Source organism: Scyliorhinus torazame, chromosome 5 (genome assembly GCF_047496885.1).
Source record: "Scyliorhinus torazame isolate Kashiwa2021f chromosome 5, sScyTor2.1, whole genome shotgun sequence".
Lineage (NCBI taxonomy): Eukaryota > Metazoa > Chordata > Chondrichthyes > Carcharhiniformes > Scyliorhinidae > Scyliorhinus > Scyliorhinus torazame.
In genome coordinates, this window is record NC_092711.1 from 296,628,421 (window position 1) to 296,646,112 (window position 17,692).

Sequence of the window (17,692 nt, forward strand, 5' to 3'; positions counted from 1 at the left end):
CCCCCCCCCATGGACCACGGAGCCCGCCCGCGCCGCCTTGTCCCGCCGGTAAGGTAGGTGGTTTAATTTACGCCGGCGGGACTTCGGCCCATCCGGGCCGGAGAATCGCGCGGGGGGGCCCACCAACCGGCGTGGCGCGATTCCCGCCCCCGCCGACTCTCACCGTGCCGGAGACTTCGGCATCCGGCGGGGGCGGGATTCACGCCAGCCCCCGGCGATTCTCCGATCCGGCGGGGGGTCGGAGAATCTCGCCCCATCTCTCCCCTCACCGCCACCTTCAGAGCCTCCCATACCATCCCCACTCGGACCTCCCCGTTGTAATTGGTCTCCAAGTACCTCTCTATACTTCCTCGGACCCGCTCGCTCACCTCCTCGTCCGCCAACAGCCCCACCTCCAAGCGCCACAGCGGGCGCTGGTTCCTCTCCTCCCCCATCTCCAAGTCCACCCAATGTGGGGCGTGGTCCGAAATGGCTATTGCCGAATACTCGGTATCCTCTACTCTCGCTATCAGCGCCCTACTCAAAATGAAAAAGTCGATTTGAGAATAAGCCTTATGGACATGTGAGAAGAATGAAAATTCCCTAGCCCCCGGCCTTGCTAATCTCCAAGGGTCCACCCCTCCCATTTGGTCCATAAATCTCCTCAACACTCTAGCCGCCGCCAGCTTCCTACCCGTCCTAGACCTGGAGCGATCCAGTGCAGGATCCAACACCGTGTTAAAGTCTCCCCCCATTAACAGGCCCCCCACTTCCAAGTCTGGGATCCGACGCAACATACGCCGCATAAAACCCGCATCGTCCCAGTTCGGAGCATACACATTGACCAGTACCACCCTCTCTCCCTGCACCTTACCACTTACCATTTCGTACCTACCGCCATTATCTGCCACATTACTCGACGCCTCGAATAACACCTTCTTCCCCACCAAGATCGCCACCCCTCGATTTTTGGCATCTAGCCCCGAGTGAAACACCTGACCTACCCACCCTTTCCTCAGTCTTACCTGGTCTGCCACCTTCAGGTGTGTCTCCTGGAGCATAACCACATCCGCCTTCAGCCCCTTCAGGTGCGCGAACACGCGGGCCCGCTTGACCGGCCCATTCAATTCCCTTACATTCCAGGTTATCAGCAAGATCAGGGGGCTACCCGCCCCCCTCCCCCGCCGACTAGCCATGACCCCTCCTCGGCCAGCCACGCGCCCGCACCCCACACCCGGCCCGTTCCCCACAGCGGCATACCCCCGTCTCGACCCACCCCACTCGCTCCAGTTCGTCCTTGATCTTAGCAGCAGCAACTCGATTCCCCCCCCCCCCCCCCCCACCCATCCTATCTGGTTTACTCCCCCCATTGCACTTCCGCAAGTCAGTTGTCTCCTGCTGACCCCGGCCATGCCTGCCTCCGCTTCGACTCCTCACATTGTGTGGCACACCCTCCTCTCCTGCTCCCCATTCACAGGCTCTCCCCCTCCGTTCTAAGCGCGGGAAACAATCCTCACTTCCCCGCCCCGGTCCCGCCCCCCCCCCCCACCCCCCCAGTCTTCGGCGCGGGAAAAATCCTGCGCTCTCCACCTACCAGGCCCCGCCACCAACCAGAACAGTGCCCAACCCGCCCCACCCACCCTCCCCAACCCGAAAGAGAAAAACACAGAGAACAAGAAACCCAAAACAATGCAAAGGCCCCCCCCCCCGAACCAAAAATAGGCATAACATATCCACCGCAGTCCCCAATCGCACATCCCGACCCTCAGTCCGTGTCTAGCTTCTCGGCCTGAACAAAGGCCCACGCCTCCTCCGGAGACTCAAAATAATGGTGCCGGTCCTTGTCGGTAACCCACAGTCGCGCCGGCTGCAACATGCCAAACTTCACCCCCTTCCTGTGCAGCACCGCTTTCACTCGATTGTACCCGGCCCTCCTCTTCACCACCTCCGCACTCCAGTCCTGATATATCCGAACCTCCGTGTTCTCCCACCTGCTGCTCCTCTCCTTCTTGGCCCACCTGAGCACACACTCCCGATCGACGAACCGATAGAACCGCACCAGCACCGCCCGCGGAGGCTCGTTAGCCTTGGGCCTCCTTGCCAACACTCTATGGGCCCCTTCCAGCTCCAGGAAGGACCCCGCTCCCATCAGCGAGTTTGGCCAAAGAAAATTAAAAGTTAGGGAAGAGAAAAATTGAAAGAACTTGCAAACCAATAATACCCATTTAAATATTCCTTTAGCCCAGCTGTTTATTTTAGAAAGCAGTTTGCCCATGAGATCTGATCAAATGCATGAGCATTGAGCTTACAAAGATAAGTGTTTGCACTGGGACCACTATCGGGAGGAACATCCATGAACAGGGCAACAGAGCAAAGGGACAGAAAGGTTGATACTCAAGCAGCCTCTCTGATTGTAGCTGCATTGTTATGTGGAGACTCCAATCTAATAGGCATTAGGACCCTAGGGTCAAAATACTACCTCATTTGGGAGACAAACTTAAGAGACTTTTCATCTCCAGTTCATGAACATTATTGTTTTGTGGATAAATGCTCCGTCTATTCTAAATCCACAATGGATCCAGAGCTTAATACCAGCCATAAATTTACAAGGATTGGCCCAGAATTAACAATGTCATATTAGGAAGGGCACAAGAGTATCCTGCTGGTTAACTTTGACTCCAGTGCTAATGTAAAACAGGCAATACCAATTGAGCACAAATGAAGACGGTTGTGATTGTTGGAAGTCAATCATCACACTCCCGCGACATTGCTGCACAAGTTCCTCAGGGTAGTGACCTCGGCCCAACCTTCCTCAGCTGCTTTATCAATGACCTTCCCTCCATCATAAGGTCAGAAGTGGGTTGTCCGCTGATGATTGCACAATGTGCAGTATCATTTGCCAGTGATTGGGGAGGGGTTGCAACATTCCCGATCTCTGAGGAGCAGGAAAACCCAGGAACTCCTTTTCTTTTGCCACTATAGATTTTGCTGCATTAGATGGGCTGCAGCAGTTCAGGAAGGTGGCTCCCCACCACCTTGTCATGGGCAATTAGAGATGGGCAACTTCCCCAGCAGTCTTGGCAGGATCTCTTACTACTAGAGAGGTTAGAAATGCTGCCTCCGCTCTCTGGCATGGAGACACACTGACTGAATTGCCTTTCTGTCTTTTCCTGCAGCACACTTTGTTTTTTTTTCTAAATTCACTAAACTTCTCAGCCCTTTGTAACCCATCCCTTCATTTCGAGGGTTATAAAACCTCAAACCTTGCATGTGTACAAACAAGGCCTCCAGAGTTCTTGGCACCAAGCTCACAAAAAACTCCAAATTAAACTAGAACCATGTTCTACCTTTCTTCTTTTTAAAATATTTTATTGAAAATTTTTGGTCAACCATCACAGTACATTGTGTATCCTTTACACAATAATATAACAGTATAAATAACAATGACCTGTTTTATAATCAAAGAATAAATAATATATAACAAAAACTAAAACTAAAACTAAATGGCAACTGCCTTGTCTCAGATAAACACTCTCCAAAAATATGATTTAACAGTCCAATATACAATTATTTATAGCAACGACCTATACATATTATACATATATATTAACAACCCTGAGAGTCCTTCTGGTTCCTCCCCCCCCCCTCCCCCCCCCCTGGGCTGCTGCTGCTATCTTCTTCTTTTCCATTCCCTCTATCTTTCTGTGAGGTATTCGACGAACGGTTGCCACCGCCTGGTGAACCCTTAAGCCGATCCCCTTAGGATGAACTTAATCGTTCCAGCTTTATAAACCCTGCCATGTCATTTATCCAGGTCTCCACACCCGGGGGCTTGGCTTCCTTCCACATCAACAGTATCCTGCGCCGGGCTACTAGGGACGCAAAGGCCAAAACATCGGCCTCTCTCGCCTCCTGTACTCCCGGCTCTTGTGCAACCCCAAATATAGCCAACCCCCAGCTTGGTTCGACCTGGACCCCCACTACTTTCGAAAGCACCTTTGTCACCCCCACCCAGAACCCCTGTAGTGCCGGACATGACCAGAACATGTGGGTGTGATTCGCTGGGCTTCTCGAGCATCTCGCACACCTATCCTCTACCCCAAAAAATTTACTGAGCCGTGCTCCAGTCATATGCGCCCTGTGTAACACCTTAAATTGAATCAGGCTTAGCCTGGCACACGAGGACGATGAGTTTACCCTACTTAGGGCATCCGCCCACAGCCCCTCCTCAATCTCCTCCCCCAGCTCTTCTTCCCATTTCCCTTTCAGCTCATCTACCATAATCTCCCCCTCGTCCCTCATTTCCCTATATATATCTGACACCTTACCGTCCCCCACCCATGTCTTTGAGATCACTCTGTCCTGCACCTCCTGCGGCGGGAGCTGCGGGAATTCCCTCACCTGTTGCCTCGCAAAAGCCCTCAGTTGCATATACCGGAATGCATTCCCTTGGGGCAACCCATATTTCTCGGTCAGCGCTCCCAGACTTGCGAACTTCCCATCCACAAACAGATCTTTCAGTTGCGTTACTCCTGCTTTTTGCCATATTCCAAATCCCCCATCCATTCTCCCCGGGGCAAACCTATGGTTATTTCTTATCGGGGACCCCACCAAGGCTCCCGTCTTTCCCCTATGCCGTCTCCACTGTCCCCAAATTTTCAAAGTCGCCACCACCACCGGGCTTGTGGTGTATTTCTTCGGTAAGAACGGCAATGGGTCGTCACCATAGCTTGTAGGCTAGTCCCCCTACAGGACGCCCTCTCCAATCTCTTCCACGCCGCTCCCTCCTCTTCTCCCATCCACTTACCATTGAGATATTGGCGGCCCAGTAGTACTCACTTAGGCTCGGTAGTGCCAGCCCCCCCCCCCTATCCCTACTACGCTGTAAGAATCCCTTCCTCACTCTCGGGGTCTTCCCGGCCCACACAAAACTCATGATACTCTTTTCGATCCTTTTGAAAAAAGCCTTCGTGATCACCACCGGGAGGCACTGAAACCCAAAGAGAAATCTCGGGAGGACTACCATTTTAACCGCCTGCACCCTCCCTGCCAGTGACAGGGATACCATGTCCCATCTCTTGAAGTCCTCCTCCATTTGTTCCACCAATCGCGTTAAATTTAACCTATGCAATGTACCCCAATTCTTGGCTATCTGGATCCCCAAGTAACGAAAGTCCCTTGTTACCTTCCTCAGCGGAAAGTCCTCTATTTCTCTGCTCTGCTCCCCTGGATGCACCACAAACAACTCACTTTTCCCCATGTTCAGTTTATATCCTGAGAATTCTCCAAACTCCCGAAGTGTCCGCATTATATCTGGCATCCCCTCCGCCGGGTCCGCTACATATAACAACAAATCATCCGCATACAGAGATACCCGGTGTTCTTCTCCTCCTCTAAGTACTCCCCTCCACTTCTTGGAACCCCTCAATGCTATTGCCAGGGGCTCAATCGCCAGTGCAAACAATAATGGGGACAGAGGGCATCCCTGCCTTGTCCCTCTCCGCTCCACTCTATCAAATGCTTTCTCGGCATCCATCGCCACCACTATCTCCGCTTCCCCCTCTGGTGGGGGCATCATCATTACCCCTAGCAGCCTCCGTATATTCGTATTCAGCTGTCTCCCCTTCACAAACCCAGTTTGGTCCTCATGGACCACCCTCGGGACACAATCCTCTATCCTCATTGCCATTACCCTGGCCAGAATCTTAGCGTCTACATTTAGGAGGGAAATAGGTCTATAGGACCCGCATTGCAGCGGGTCCTTTTCCTTCTTTAGGAGAAGCGATATCGTTGCCTCAGACATAGTCGGGGGCAGCTGTCCCCTTTCCTTTGCCTCATTAAAGGTCCTCGTCAATACCGGGGCGAGCAAGTCCACATATTTCCTGTAAAATTCAACTGGGAATCCATCTGGTCCCGGGGCCTTTCCCGCCTGCATGCTCCTAATTCCTTTCACTACTTCCTCTATTTCAATCTGTGCTCCCAGTCCCACCCTTTCCTGCTCCTCCACCTTGGGAAATTCCAGCCGGTCCAGAAAGCCCATCATTCTCTCCCTCCCATCCGGGGGTTGAGCTTCATATAATTTTTTATAAAATGCCTTGAACACTCCATTCACTTTCTCCGCTCCCCGCTCCATCTCTCCTTCCTCATCCCTCACTCACCCTATTTCCCTCGCTGCTCCCCTTTTCTTCAATTGGTGGGCCAGCAATCTGCTCGCCTTCTCCCCATATTCGTACTGTACACCGTGTGCCTTCCTCCACTGTGCCTCTGCAGTACCCGTTGTCAGCAGGTCAAATTCTACATGTAGCCTTTGCCTTTCCCTGTACAGTCCCTCCTCCGGTACCTCCGCATATTGCCTGTCCACCCTCAGAAGTTCTTGCAGCAACCGCTCCCGTTCCCTACTCTCCTGCTTTCCTTTATGTGCCCTTATTGATATCAGCTCCCCTCTAACCACTGCCTTCAGCGCCTCCCAGACCACTCCCACCTGGACCTCCCCATTATCATTGAGTTCCAAGTACTTTTCAATGCACCCCCTCACCCTTAGACACACACCCTCATCTTCCATTAGTCCCATGTCCATTCTCCAGGGTGGGCGCCCTTCTGTTTCCTCCCCTATCTCCAAGTCCACCCAATGTGGAGCGTGATCCGAAATGGCTAGAGCCGTATACTCCGTTCCCCTCACCTTCGGGATCAACGCCCTTCCCAAAACAAAAAAGTCTATTCGCGAATAGACTTTGTGGACATAGGAGAAAAACGAAAACTCCTTACTCCTAGGTCTGCTAAATCTCCATGGGTCTACTCCTCCCATCTGCTCCATAAAATCTTTAAGCACCTTGGCTGCTGCCGGCCTCCTTCCAGTCCTGGACCTCGACCTGTCCAGCCCTGGTTCCAACACCGTATTGAAATCTCCCCCCATTACCAACTTTCCCACCTCTAGGTCTGGGATGCGTCCTAGCATACGCCTCATAAAATTGGCATCATCCCAGTTCGGGGCATATACGTTTACCAAAACCACCGTCTCCCCCTGTAGTTTGCCACTCACCATCACGTATCTGCCCCCGCTATCCGCCACTATCGTCTTTGCCTCAAACATTACCCGCTTCCCCACTAATATAGCCACCCCCCTGTTTTTCGCATCTAGCCCCGAATGGAACACCTGCCCCACCCAACCTTTGCGTAGTCTCACCTGGTCTATCAGTTTCAAGTGCGTTTCCTGTAACATAACTACGTCTGCCTTAAGTTTCTTAAGGTGTGCGAGTACCCGTGCCCTCTTTATCGGCCCGTTCAGCCCTCTCACGTTCCACGTGATCAGCCGGGTTGGGGGGCTTTTTACCCCCCCCCCCTTGTCGATTAGCCATCCCCTTTTTCCAGCTCCTCACCCAGTTCCCACGCAGCTGTGTCCCCCCCAGGCGGTGCCCCCCCCGCCCATCCCACCCCATACCAGCTCCCCCCTCTCCCCAGCAGCAGCAGCCCAATAGTTCCCCCCTCCCACCCCCCCTCCCACCCCCCCCACCCCGCTAGATCCCCCACTAGCGTAGTTACACCCCCCATGTTGCTCCCAGAAGTCAGCAAACTTTGGCCGACCTCGGCTTCCCCTGTGACCTCGGCTCGCACCGTGCGACGCCCCCTCCTTCCTGCTTCCCTATTCCCGCCATGATTATCATAGCGCGGGAACCGAGCCCGCGCTTCCCCCTTGGCCCCGCCCCCAATGGTCAACGCCCCATCTCCTCCACCTCCTTTCCTCCCCCCACCACCTCCTGTGGAAGAGAGAAAGGTTACCACATCGCAGGATTAATAACATAAAACTCCTCTTTCCCCCCTTTTTACCCCCCTCTTCGCCCCCCATACTCGCCCCACCATTTTGTTTCAAACGTTCTTTTTTTTTAATAACCCGCTCATTCCAATTTTTCTTCCACGATAAAAGTCCACGCTTCATCCGCCGTCTCAAAGTAGTGGTGCCTCCCTTGATATGTGACCCACAGTCTTGCCGGTTGCAGCATTCCGAATTTTATCTTCTTTTTGTGAAGCACCGCCTTGGCCCGATTAAAGCTCGCCCTCCTTCTCGCCACCTCCGCACTCCAGTCTTGGTATACGCGGATCACCGCGTTCTCCCACTTACTGCTCCGAGTTTTCTTTGCCCATCTAAGGACCATCTCTTTGTCCTTAAAACGGAGGAATCTCACCACTATGGCTCTAGGAATTTCTCCTGCTCTCAGTCCTCGCGCCATCACTCGGTATGCTCCCTCCACCTCCAGCGGACCCGCCGGGGCCTCCGCTCCCATTAACAAGTGCAGCATCGTGCTCACATATGCCCCGACGTCCGCTCCCTCCGCACCTTCAGGAAGACCAAGAATCCTTAGGTTGTTCCTCCTCGCGTTGTTCTCCAGCGCCTCCAGCCTTTCCACACATTGTTTATGGTGTGCCTCGTGCATCTCCGTCTTCACCACCAGGCCCTGTATGTCGTCCTCATTCTCGGCAGCCTTTGCCTTCGCGAACCGAAGCTCTCGCTCCTGGGTCTTTTGCTCCTCCTTTAGCCCTTCGATCGCCTGTAATATCGGGGCCAACAGCTCCTTCTTCATTTCCTTTTTGAGTTCTTCCACGCAGCGTTTCAAAAACTCGTGTTGTTCAGGGCCCCATATTAAACTGCCACCTTCCGACGCCATCTTGGTTTTTGCTTGCCTTCCTTGCCGCTGCTCTAAAGGATCCACCGCAATCCGGCCACCTTCCTCTCCTTTTTTCATCCGTATCCAGGGGGGATTCCCTTCTGGTTCACCGCACAGTACTTTTAGCCGTTAAAATTGCCGTTGGGGCTCTTATTAAGAGCCCAAAAGTCCGTTCCACCGGGAGCTGCCGAAACGTGCGACTCAGCTGGTCATCGCCGCACCCGGAAGTCATGTTCTACCTTTCTTAACACATAAATACAAATATAAATTAAACGTAAAGTTATTTAACGGAAACGTTTCTAAGGTGTCATTTCAGGCGGGTTTGGACGGAGTATCTCGGCGAGTACCTCATCACTATCAAACCACACTAGGCCATTTTTCCAGGCTGTGGGGAGCTTTCTCCGGGTTAGTCCACATTTGGAATGTTTCTCATACTGGGCAGCTGAACTTGCTGGCCAGACCGGCTCTTCAGAAATCAGGTCACAATTTTGAAAGGGTGCCCTGAATGCTAAGTTAGTTTGAGGGTCCTCACACTCACCACCCATGGACAATGTCACCCCCCCCCCCCACACACACATGGGCATTACCTCACGCCTCCACCCCCCCCCCCGCCCAAGTGAGGGCACCCTGCTATGGGTCGCTGAGACCCCACTCTTTTCAGGCATTCCCACTTTTGGACCCATCCTTCAAACCCCCCCCCCACCATCCGGATGCTCCTTCATTGACCACCTTCACCCCCGCCCACCTTTCGTACCCCCTGCATCCCTCCGTTCATGGGCATGGTCCCCCTCGGGGCCCTGGCCCGTGGCAGTATCACCCTGACACCTGGGCACCGTGTCAGTTCTCCTGCCAGCCTGGCAGTGCCACTGTGCATCTTGGCAGTGCCAGGGCAGCAATGCCAAGGTTCCTGGGTGCCAGGGGGAGAGCCAAGGGGCCATCCTGCCCTGTCCCTGACCACCCAGGGGCCTCCAATGGTCTGGGAGATTTCCCCCCCCCAGGTCCCGTTGCGGACCTGGACCAATACTAATTGGCTCCTGGTTGGGGATCGTTCTGTGGAATTCAGTAGATGCCGGGAGCCAGTTAAATCCGATGTCGGCATGGTTAACAGTGTTCTGAGACCCACTTAGCCGTGCGAGACTGGGTCCCACCCATTGTGGGAGACATTTATAACTGCAACAACAATTTGCATTTATATAGCGCCGTTAACATAGTAAAACATCATAAGCACGTCACAGGAGTATTTACAAACATGGGACGAAAGACTTGCTCAAAGGGATTGGCGTTAAGGGGTGATGTAAAGTAGGAGAGATTTAGGGAGGGAATCCCAGATCTTGAGGCGCAGACAGCTGGAGGGTTAGCCACCAATGGTGAAGCGATGGAAATCCAAGAGTGTAGGTATCTTGGGTTAGGGCTGGAGGGGGTTGCACAGATAAGGATGGTTGAAACCAGGGAGAGTTTGAGAACAATCATTTTACACTTTCACCCAAAGTCAAAGTTATTCATATCCCTGACCCATCACCCAAAGTGGCAAATAGAGGGGGGGTGAGACTATTGCAGTATGGTGGTCTTATTCTGTGCTTGAGTGAGGGAGCCCCACTCTACATTTGGTTGAACTGGAGAGGAGAACTTAAAGTGAATGTAACTAGGCCTGAAATATTCCTTTCAGGGCAATCCTGCAGACCAATACACTTAAAACGTCAATCCGGAGCAAGAAATTCAGGGCTTGAAACGCAACACTCTTGGTGACCGCCTCTTGTATTGAACTTGTCCAGATTGCTGTCAAAACAATGCCATGTCTTTCTGTCCGCAATGTCATGCCTTGCTTGTACAGATGGAATTCCAGTCACTGCCACCTCCCCCCCACCCCAAAAAAAAATCCTCTGTCCACCTACGAGGAATGGACTTGTTGGTTTGTGTGCACAGGGCGTCGCCGTGGGATTAGAGAGGTTTGTCAGTCGCTGTTTGATTCCGTGCTGAGGCTGCACTGACTTCAAAGGGCCAGGGCGGGTGACTTCCCTGTGACTGAATAAACTGCTCACTCTCCCATTATCCAATTGTCCGGAAGGTTCAGTCAATCATCTGCTGCTCTGAGAAGATACTCTCTGTTCAAAACGCGTTTGATTTACTTTTAAACCCCGTTGTACAAAAACAGTGGGCTGGAAAGTTCAGTCGCAGGTCACATACTGAGATGCTGAGGAAAACATTAATATTACGGTGATAAAGCAGCCAGCCATCACAAACAACATTCTTGATATAATATATGAAGTTCCTAACAGCAGCATTGCAATGTGTGATTATAAACAGCAAGCCCGCATATTCCAGGCTGGAAGTATTTTTTGTGAGATTGATTTACCTGCCCTTGTATCTAAACAAATTGCGTGCAAAGCTGCTGTCCTGTTTTTTTTTAAGGTATTTCCAGGCACACGGATGCAATTTAGCCAGCCTGCTCTTGAAATATCCTGGGTGATTCGGACTTTGGATGATAAATGAAATGAAATGAAAATGAAATGAAAATCGCTTATTGTCACAAGTAGGCTTCAAATGAAGTTACTGTGAAAAGCCCCTAGTCGCCACATTCCTGCGCCTGTTCGGGGAGGCTGGTACGGGAATTGAACTGTGCTGCTGTCCTGCCTTGGTCTGCTTTAAAAGCCAGCTGTTTAGCCCAGTGTGCTAAACCAGCACCCTAGCGTTAATGCGGGCGATATCTATTCAACTTCTCTCTGTACATCTCTCCCAATTTTTATTCATGTAGAATTTATTCATATCCTATTCATATAGGGCAACATGTTGCATAGTGGTCTGCCCAGTTACTTCGTCGCTCCAGGGTCCCAGGTTCGATTCCCGGCTTGGGTCACTGTCTGTACGGAGTCTGCATGTTTTCCTCGTGTCTGCGTGGGTTTCCTCCGGGTGCTCCGGTTTCCTCTCACAGCCCAAAGATGTGCAGGTTAGGTGGATTGGCCATGCTAAATTGCCTTTCGTTCCAAAAAGGCTGGGTGGGGTTACTAGGTTACGGGGATAGGTTGGAAGTGTGGGCTTAAGTGGGGTGCTCTTTCCAAAGGCCGGTGCAGACCTGATGGGCCGAATGGCCTCCTTCTGCACTGTAAATTCTATAAATAAATATACTGAATCGTGTTTTGCACTTGATCAAAGCCAAAATTACTTCATAGTCGCAGGTCATGATATTGATTGCAAATTCAACTATTTGTGATACAAGGTTTTATATGGGAGATCTGGATTTTATATGGGAGGCGTGGCTACATACTAACATACAAAATAGGAGCAGAAGTAGGCCATTCGGCCCCTCGATCCTGCTCCACCATTTGGTAAGGTCATGGCTGATCTGTTTGTGTTTTGTGTTCCACATTCCCCATCTATCCCTAATAAACTTTGACACCCTCGCCGAACAAGGAAATATCCACGGCCCCGCCTTCCCCGCTTCCTGAGATGTAGAGTTCTGAAGTGGTACAACCCCTCTGAGCAGACGTTCTCTGCCTCACCTCGGTCCTATAAGGGTGACCGCTAATTTTAAAACCGTGCCTGATTGTTCTTGATTCACCCACAAGAGGAAACATCATTTCCACATCCACCTTGTCAATGCCGTTCAGCATCTTATATATTTTCAATCAGGTCAATTCCTCACCCTTTGAAACTTCAGTGGAAACAAGCCCAGCCTGTCCAACGTATTCCCATAAGCTGTGGGTCATGGATTTGACATGGGAGATCAGGGCCGGAATTCTCCAGCCGTTCACTGGTGGCGGTATTCACCTCCACCTGCAGGTTTCCCGGCAGCGTGGGCTCCCTTCAATAGGAATTCCCAATCAGAGCGGTGGGAATCCTGCCACCAGTGAATGGCGTGCTGCCTCCCGCCACTATTGCCTTTTTTACCTACTGTAAATATGGCAGTCAGTGAGTTTGCCCTCCTTTCTTTAGGTATCTATACTATATTGCTCAGAGTCGCCAGGTATCGAATGATACCACCACAAGGTTCAACCGCCAATCGATCAAAGAGCCAAACACCAGTTAGTTAGTTCAAGGTCAAGGGTACTTTATTTACACACAATCAATCATGCAACATAAACACTATGAGTTAAACTATACCTATCGACTATGACAACCTGTACTTAACTTCAGGCACCCGGCTTCGGTCAGAGGAACAGTGGCCGTTGTTCGATTCTGGATCTATCAGGTCTATAGAAGGAACTTCTACTCAGCTAGACTCATCCGTCTGGTAGCGAGCATTGAACTTGAACTTGCTTCTGGTGGTGCTGCACTTGGAAGTAGACGTTGCCGGAGCGCCAGGTCCAAGAGAGGCCGAACACATGGTGGACTCTCTTTTTACTCTTGGGGGTATTCAAATTCTTTTGGGCGGTCCTTCAGTTTGGACCCCACTAATTGAGTGATTCCTGATCATTGCGTTTGATTCGAAACAATAAAGGGGCGGGTGCCTTGACGGCTGGGCGTGTCCTAAGCGGTCATTGACCCTGTTGTTTACACTTTCCGAGTACAGGGAGTGGCGCCAAAATATCTGGGAGTGTATCGGTCGCTCAAGTATCAGTCCTTTGTCTGGCGGAGATGGGCCATCAAAATGCTAATCGGTTGGGGGTTTCGATACCGTCTGGATTCCTCACTCATAAATATACATTCAGGCTCTGAGCCTGCCTGAATCTCGCATTGTCCATTTTTCCCGCTATGCTTTGCGACCTTCTCTGTTCCTGGTTGTAAGTGGCCATCCCAGATGGCTACATTACGTCTTCTTGATCCTCAATGCGAAGCGTGAAGGATCACACTGCTGGATCTTCCCCTGTTCTCTCACGTGCCAGGTACCCTCAATCAAGGACAGGTTCTACCCTACTCTGCCCAATGGGTCAAAATATTTACCTAAGTTTTCCTAATACAACACATATCTCTAAAAATTCTAAGGGGGCATTACAACATTCAAATATACATTTCAGTCTCTTTACACAAAGGGGGAACCTCTAACTGTCCTCAACTAAACTACACTCATGCTGTTGTCTAATAACCAAAGAACGTATCTTACAATATAAAATAACCAATAGCAGCATCACATTCCTACTTATCACTACCCATTACTTAATAACTAATGTCCATGTACAAAAAAAATAACTTTATTAAAAAACGACAACTGCGGAATTTATTAGGGAGGAAGGGTTCAGAAAGAGTGTGGGGTTTGCTGGAGTCTGAGGAAAGGGGCTCTAAGTGTGTATACAGGAGCGCGAGAGGCTCTCGCCATTTCCAAAGTCTGATCGTCTGGATGACACTGCACAGTATAGCTATAACCAGTAGGGCCTCTACTGTGTATGACAGGGAGTACCATTTTATGATATTATCACACCATGTGGGGGTATCAGTGGCTGTGACTTTGTGTGGTGTAGTGTCCGGGCTAGGGGTGTTGTGTTGGGTGGTCATGTTTAGGGCCTGTGTGGTGAGGGGTGTAGGGTCGGGTAATGCGCGCAACTGTATTGATCCAACGACGATCATGATGCAGATCATCAGGTTCGTCATCATCTTATCCGTATTTTTCTCTGTCTTCGGGTATATCCGTATCTTCCTGGGGGTACAAGCATAATATCTGTTATTATCTTGTTGCTTAATATCTCGTTTGTCTGTTTCTCCTTAACGTCAATTTCCCATTTAGAATCGTCACCACATGTGACTCCCTCATTTAAAAAATTTTTACCAACCATTTGGGAGACATGATATCTGGAAAACAAATTTGTCACAGTGCGAGCACTCTCGCAGCCTGTGTTTGATGGGCTGAGTGGGCGGACAATTTCTCCGTCCTCTGCAAACTCGTGTCAATCAAGTGTTTTGAACATGTAAATAGCAGGTGGGGGGATAGCAACCGAAGGGTCGCCGGAAAGGGGACAAAAGTTGTGGCAAAAGCGCATTCTTTAAACCACAGTTGTAAAAAGAACAGCAAAAGAGTTTCGAAAATAATTCTCCGAATGGGGTGCGTATGATCCGCGCCAGGGCAAGAATGGGTGGAATCCCCGGGTAGGGCGGTGATCAGTGCCGTTGCTCCACTACCCGAGCTTGGCTGACCAAATGTATGGGGGTCCTCAGGCAGTGCGGGGATAAGTGCCGTTACTCCACTGCCTGAGTGACGTTCCAAAAGCGGTAAGAATTTGAGGACATATGGACTTCAGCAAACTTGTGCCTTTAACTGCCATGTGGCATCAGAAGAGTAGTCATTACTGTATCAAGACATTTTTTGTGAGGCCGACACACAAAGTCGTACAAGAGAGAGAACATTTATCATTAAAAAAAACTAACGAAGAAAGCGGGCAGGCTCCATCAGGGAATAGGACACCGTAAATCTCAATCGGTTCCTTTCTCTCATCATCTGGACACCTCAAGGTTCCATTCCAAAAAGGGTCTCAAAGGGGCTAGCATGGTGGGAGTCAGACTCGGAGTCATCACCATCTCCCGGGTGCCAAACTCGTGCCTGGACTTTGAGTGCCAATGCGGCATGTGCCAATATGGGGTCCAACTCGTCATTCCGTGTCAGACGACAACAAGTATTGCGGTGCCAATGTTTCGCATTCTGTAGGGCGGTAGGGGCAAGGGGGATGTCGCTATCATCGGGTTGTGGGTCAGGTTCTGGTAATGGCAAATAAATTGTCTCTGAGGGGCTGAGCATATCGTGGTCGGTGTCTCTGGGGCTGTAGCGACTGGGGCCTGGTCTGTGTTTCCATTGTTCGGGTCTCTCAAGGGCATCAGTTGTGCTGTTGCTGTCGCTATCGCTGTCGCTAGCAGCCGAATCAAGTGTTAGGGTGAAATTTGACTCTGGGGCGGGGTCAAGGTCGTGTCTGTGGACATGCTGTCGCTGCTGGGGGAGGGCGGGATTGGGTTGTCAGTGGGCTGGTCTCCGTTGTCTGCCATTGCCAATGAGAGGTGGTGTGCGTGGCTGCACTGCGTTCCATAAACCTTAAGCTGGTTTACATGGAACCATCCTGATTTTCCATTAGGATACATGATCTTGTAAACTGAGGGGCTTGCTTTATCAGAGATTGAGTAGGGTCCTGCAAATTTAGGGGAGAGGAATGAACTGGGATTGTACAGGGAGATCTGACTGTATACTCTGTCGGGTGTACTGTCTTATCAAAGCAGGCCCAGTCGAACAGCTGCAGCGAGCTGTGCTGCTTTAATATTCTCCAACATGTTTTGGACCGCTTCTCGTGGGTCAGGGCGGTGACTGCGGGGCTGGCCAAATCAAGTCCAAATAAATACTCGGTACCCTTCATGAGTCGTCCGGTCCTGAGGGTATGTGGGGTGTAACTTGTCGAAGTCGTCACCATATTTCTGATAAACATTAGTGCGAATGGGAGCACTGTGTCCCATGTCGTGTTGTGCTGCTGTACCATCTTCCTAAGTGTGGCCTTTAGTGTCCGATTCATGCGTTCCACAATGCCGCTGGACCGCGGGTGATAGGCAATGTAAAACTTCTGTTTTATGCCAAAAATCGTCATGACATTTTTCATGACCCTGCCTGTGAAGTGCAAACCTTGGTCCGACTCGACATTACGGGGGGGGGGGTCCCCATCTCGTGAAAATCTGTTCAGTTAGAATTTTTGCCGTGGCTTTGGCCGTATTTGTTCGTGAAGGTAAAGCTTCGACCCATTTCGTGAATGTGTCGATGACAACCAACACATATTTGTATCCATTTCTGCGGGGTGGGTGGGGGGGGGGGGGGTCACACCAATATAGTCTAACTGCAAGTTTGTCCACGGGCCATTTACATGGCAGGTGTGTCTTAGCTGGGCTTTCTTTGCACATCTGTCCGGGTTGTTCTGGGTGCAAATCAAACAATTCTCAACATAATGGTCAATGTCGGTTTTTAAATCGGGCCACCAGCAGAGAGGTCTGAGGTGGGCAAGGGTGGATTCTATCCCTTGGGTGTCTGTGTCCGTCAGGGAATTTGCAAATAGTCTCGTTCCTGTCCTGGGTGGGGACCACATAAATACCGTCCTTTAAAACGATTCCCTCATGGACCGTTAAAGTATCTTTAAACTTTTCGTAGGGAGCTGGGAAGTTTCCTTTTAAAATTTCCTCCCGCGTTCGAATCCCACCATGGCAGGTAGTCAAGTCTGAATTCAATAAAAGAAAACCTGGAAATAAAAGTTTAATTAATGATGACCATGAAACTATTGCTGATTGTGGTAAAAACCCATCTGGTTGACTAATGTTATTCAGGGAAGGAAATCTGCCGCCCCTACCCGGTCTGGCCTACATGTGACTCCAGACCCACACAGCGATCCGGTTGACACTTAACTGCCCCCCCCCCACTAAAATGGGCTGGCAAGCCACTCAGTTCAATGGCAATTAGGGATGGGCAACAAATGCCGGCCCAGCTAGCGACGCCCACATCCCAAGAACAAATAAAAAGAAAATTGTTGGGATTATTCCTGTTAATATTGGCATTGTGGAATTTCATTTAATCAATGTGGCAGGATGGGATCAGGGATTTCAAAACCACTAACTATAAATCACAATCTTAAACTCAACGCACGACGTGGAAATGTTCCGTGTTGATTACAAGCTAAGGCACAAGTTCATTCCTGAGACAGTCTGTGTCCTGGTGAACTTCAAAACATGATTGATTCACTGCATCAGTGAACAAATTCCCCTCTAGACATGTCACCAAAACCAAACCGATGGAAAGGTTGAGGTTCAGTCGATGCTGAGTTCGATGTTCTTCGGCAGATAGTGGGCGAGATTCCCCCTGGCGGGATTTCCCCCCCCCCATGGCGTGTTTTGTGGCAGTAGAGGCCACCCGCCCTTGGCCAGCGGGGGGGGGGAATCTTCCGGAATCCGCCACCGTCAACCGTGGTTCCCCATTGTTTGTACCCTCCGCCACCAGGGAAGTCACGGCCAGGGTTCACCTTCGGAGGAACAGGAATAATCCCACAGGCGGTAGCGGGCGGAAAATCCCGCCCAATATTTGACCCGTGCTAGGAAACGGGTGAATCCTCCGTGGGTTGCAACTTCCGGCCGCCTCCCAGCGATCCCTGCCCTCAAACTCAATTCTGCGG

The 17,692-nt window shown here is 50.9% G+C and overlaps 1 protein-coding gene across 1 annotated transcript in view; it reads left to right on the forward strand.

Annotated features, from left to right (window-relative positions):
* col4a6 (collagen, type IV, alpha 6) overlaps positions 1 to 17,692 on the forward strand; it is a 497,938-nt gene that overhangs the window by 294,262 nt on the left and 185,984 nt on the right. The window lies entirely within an intron of this gene.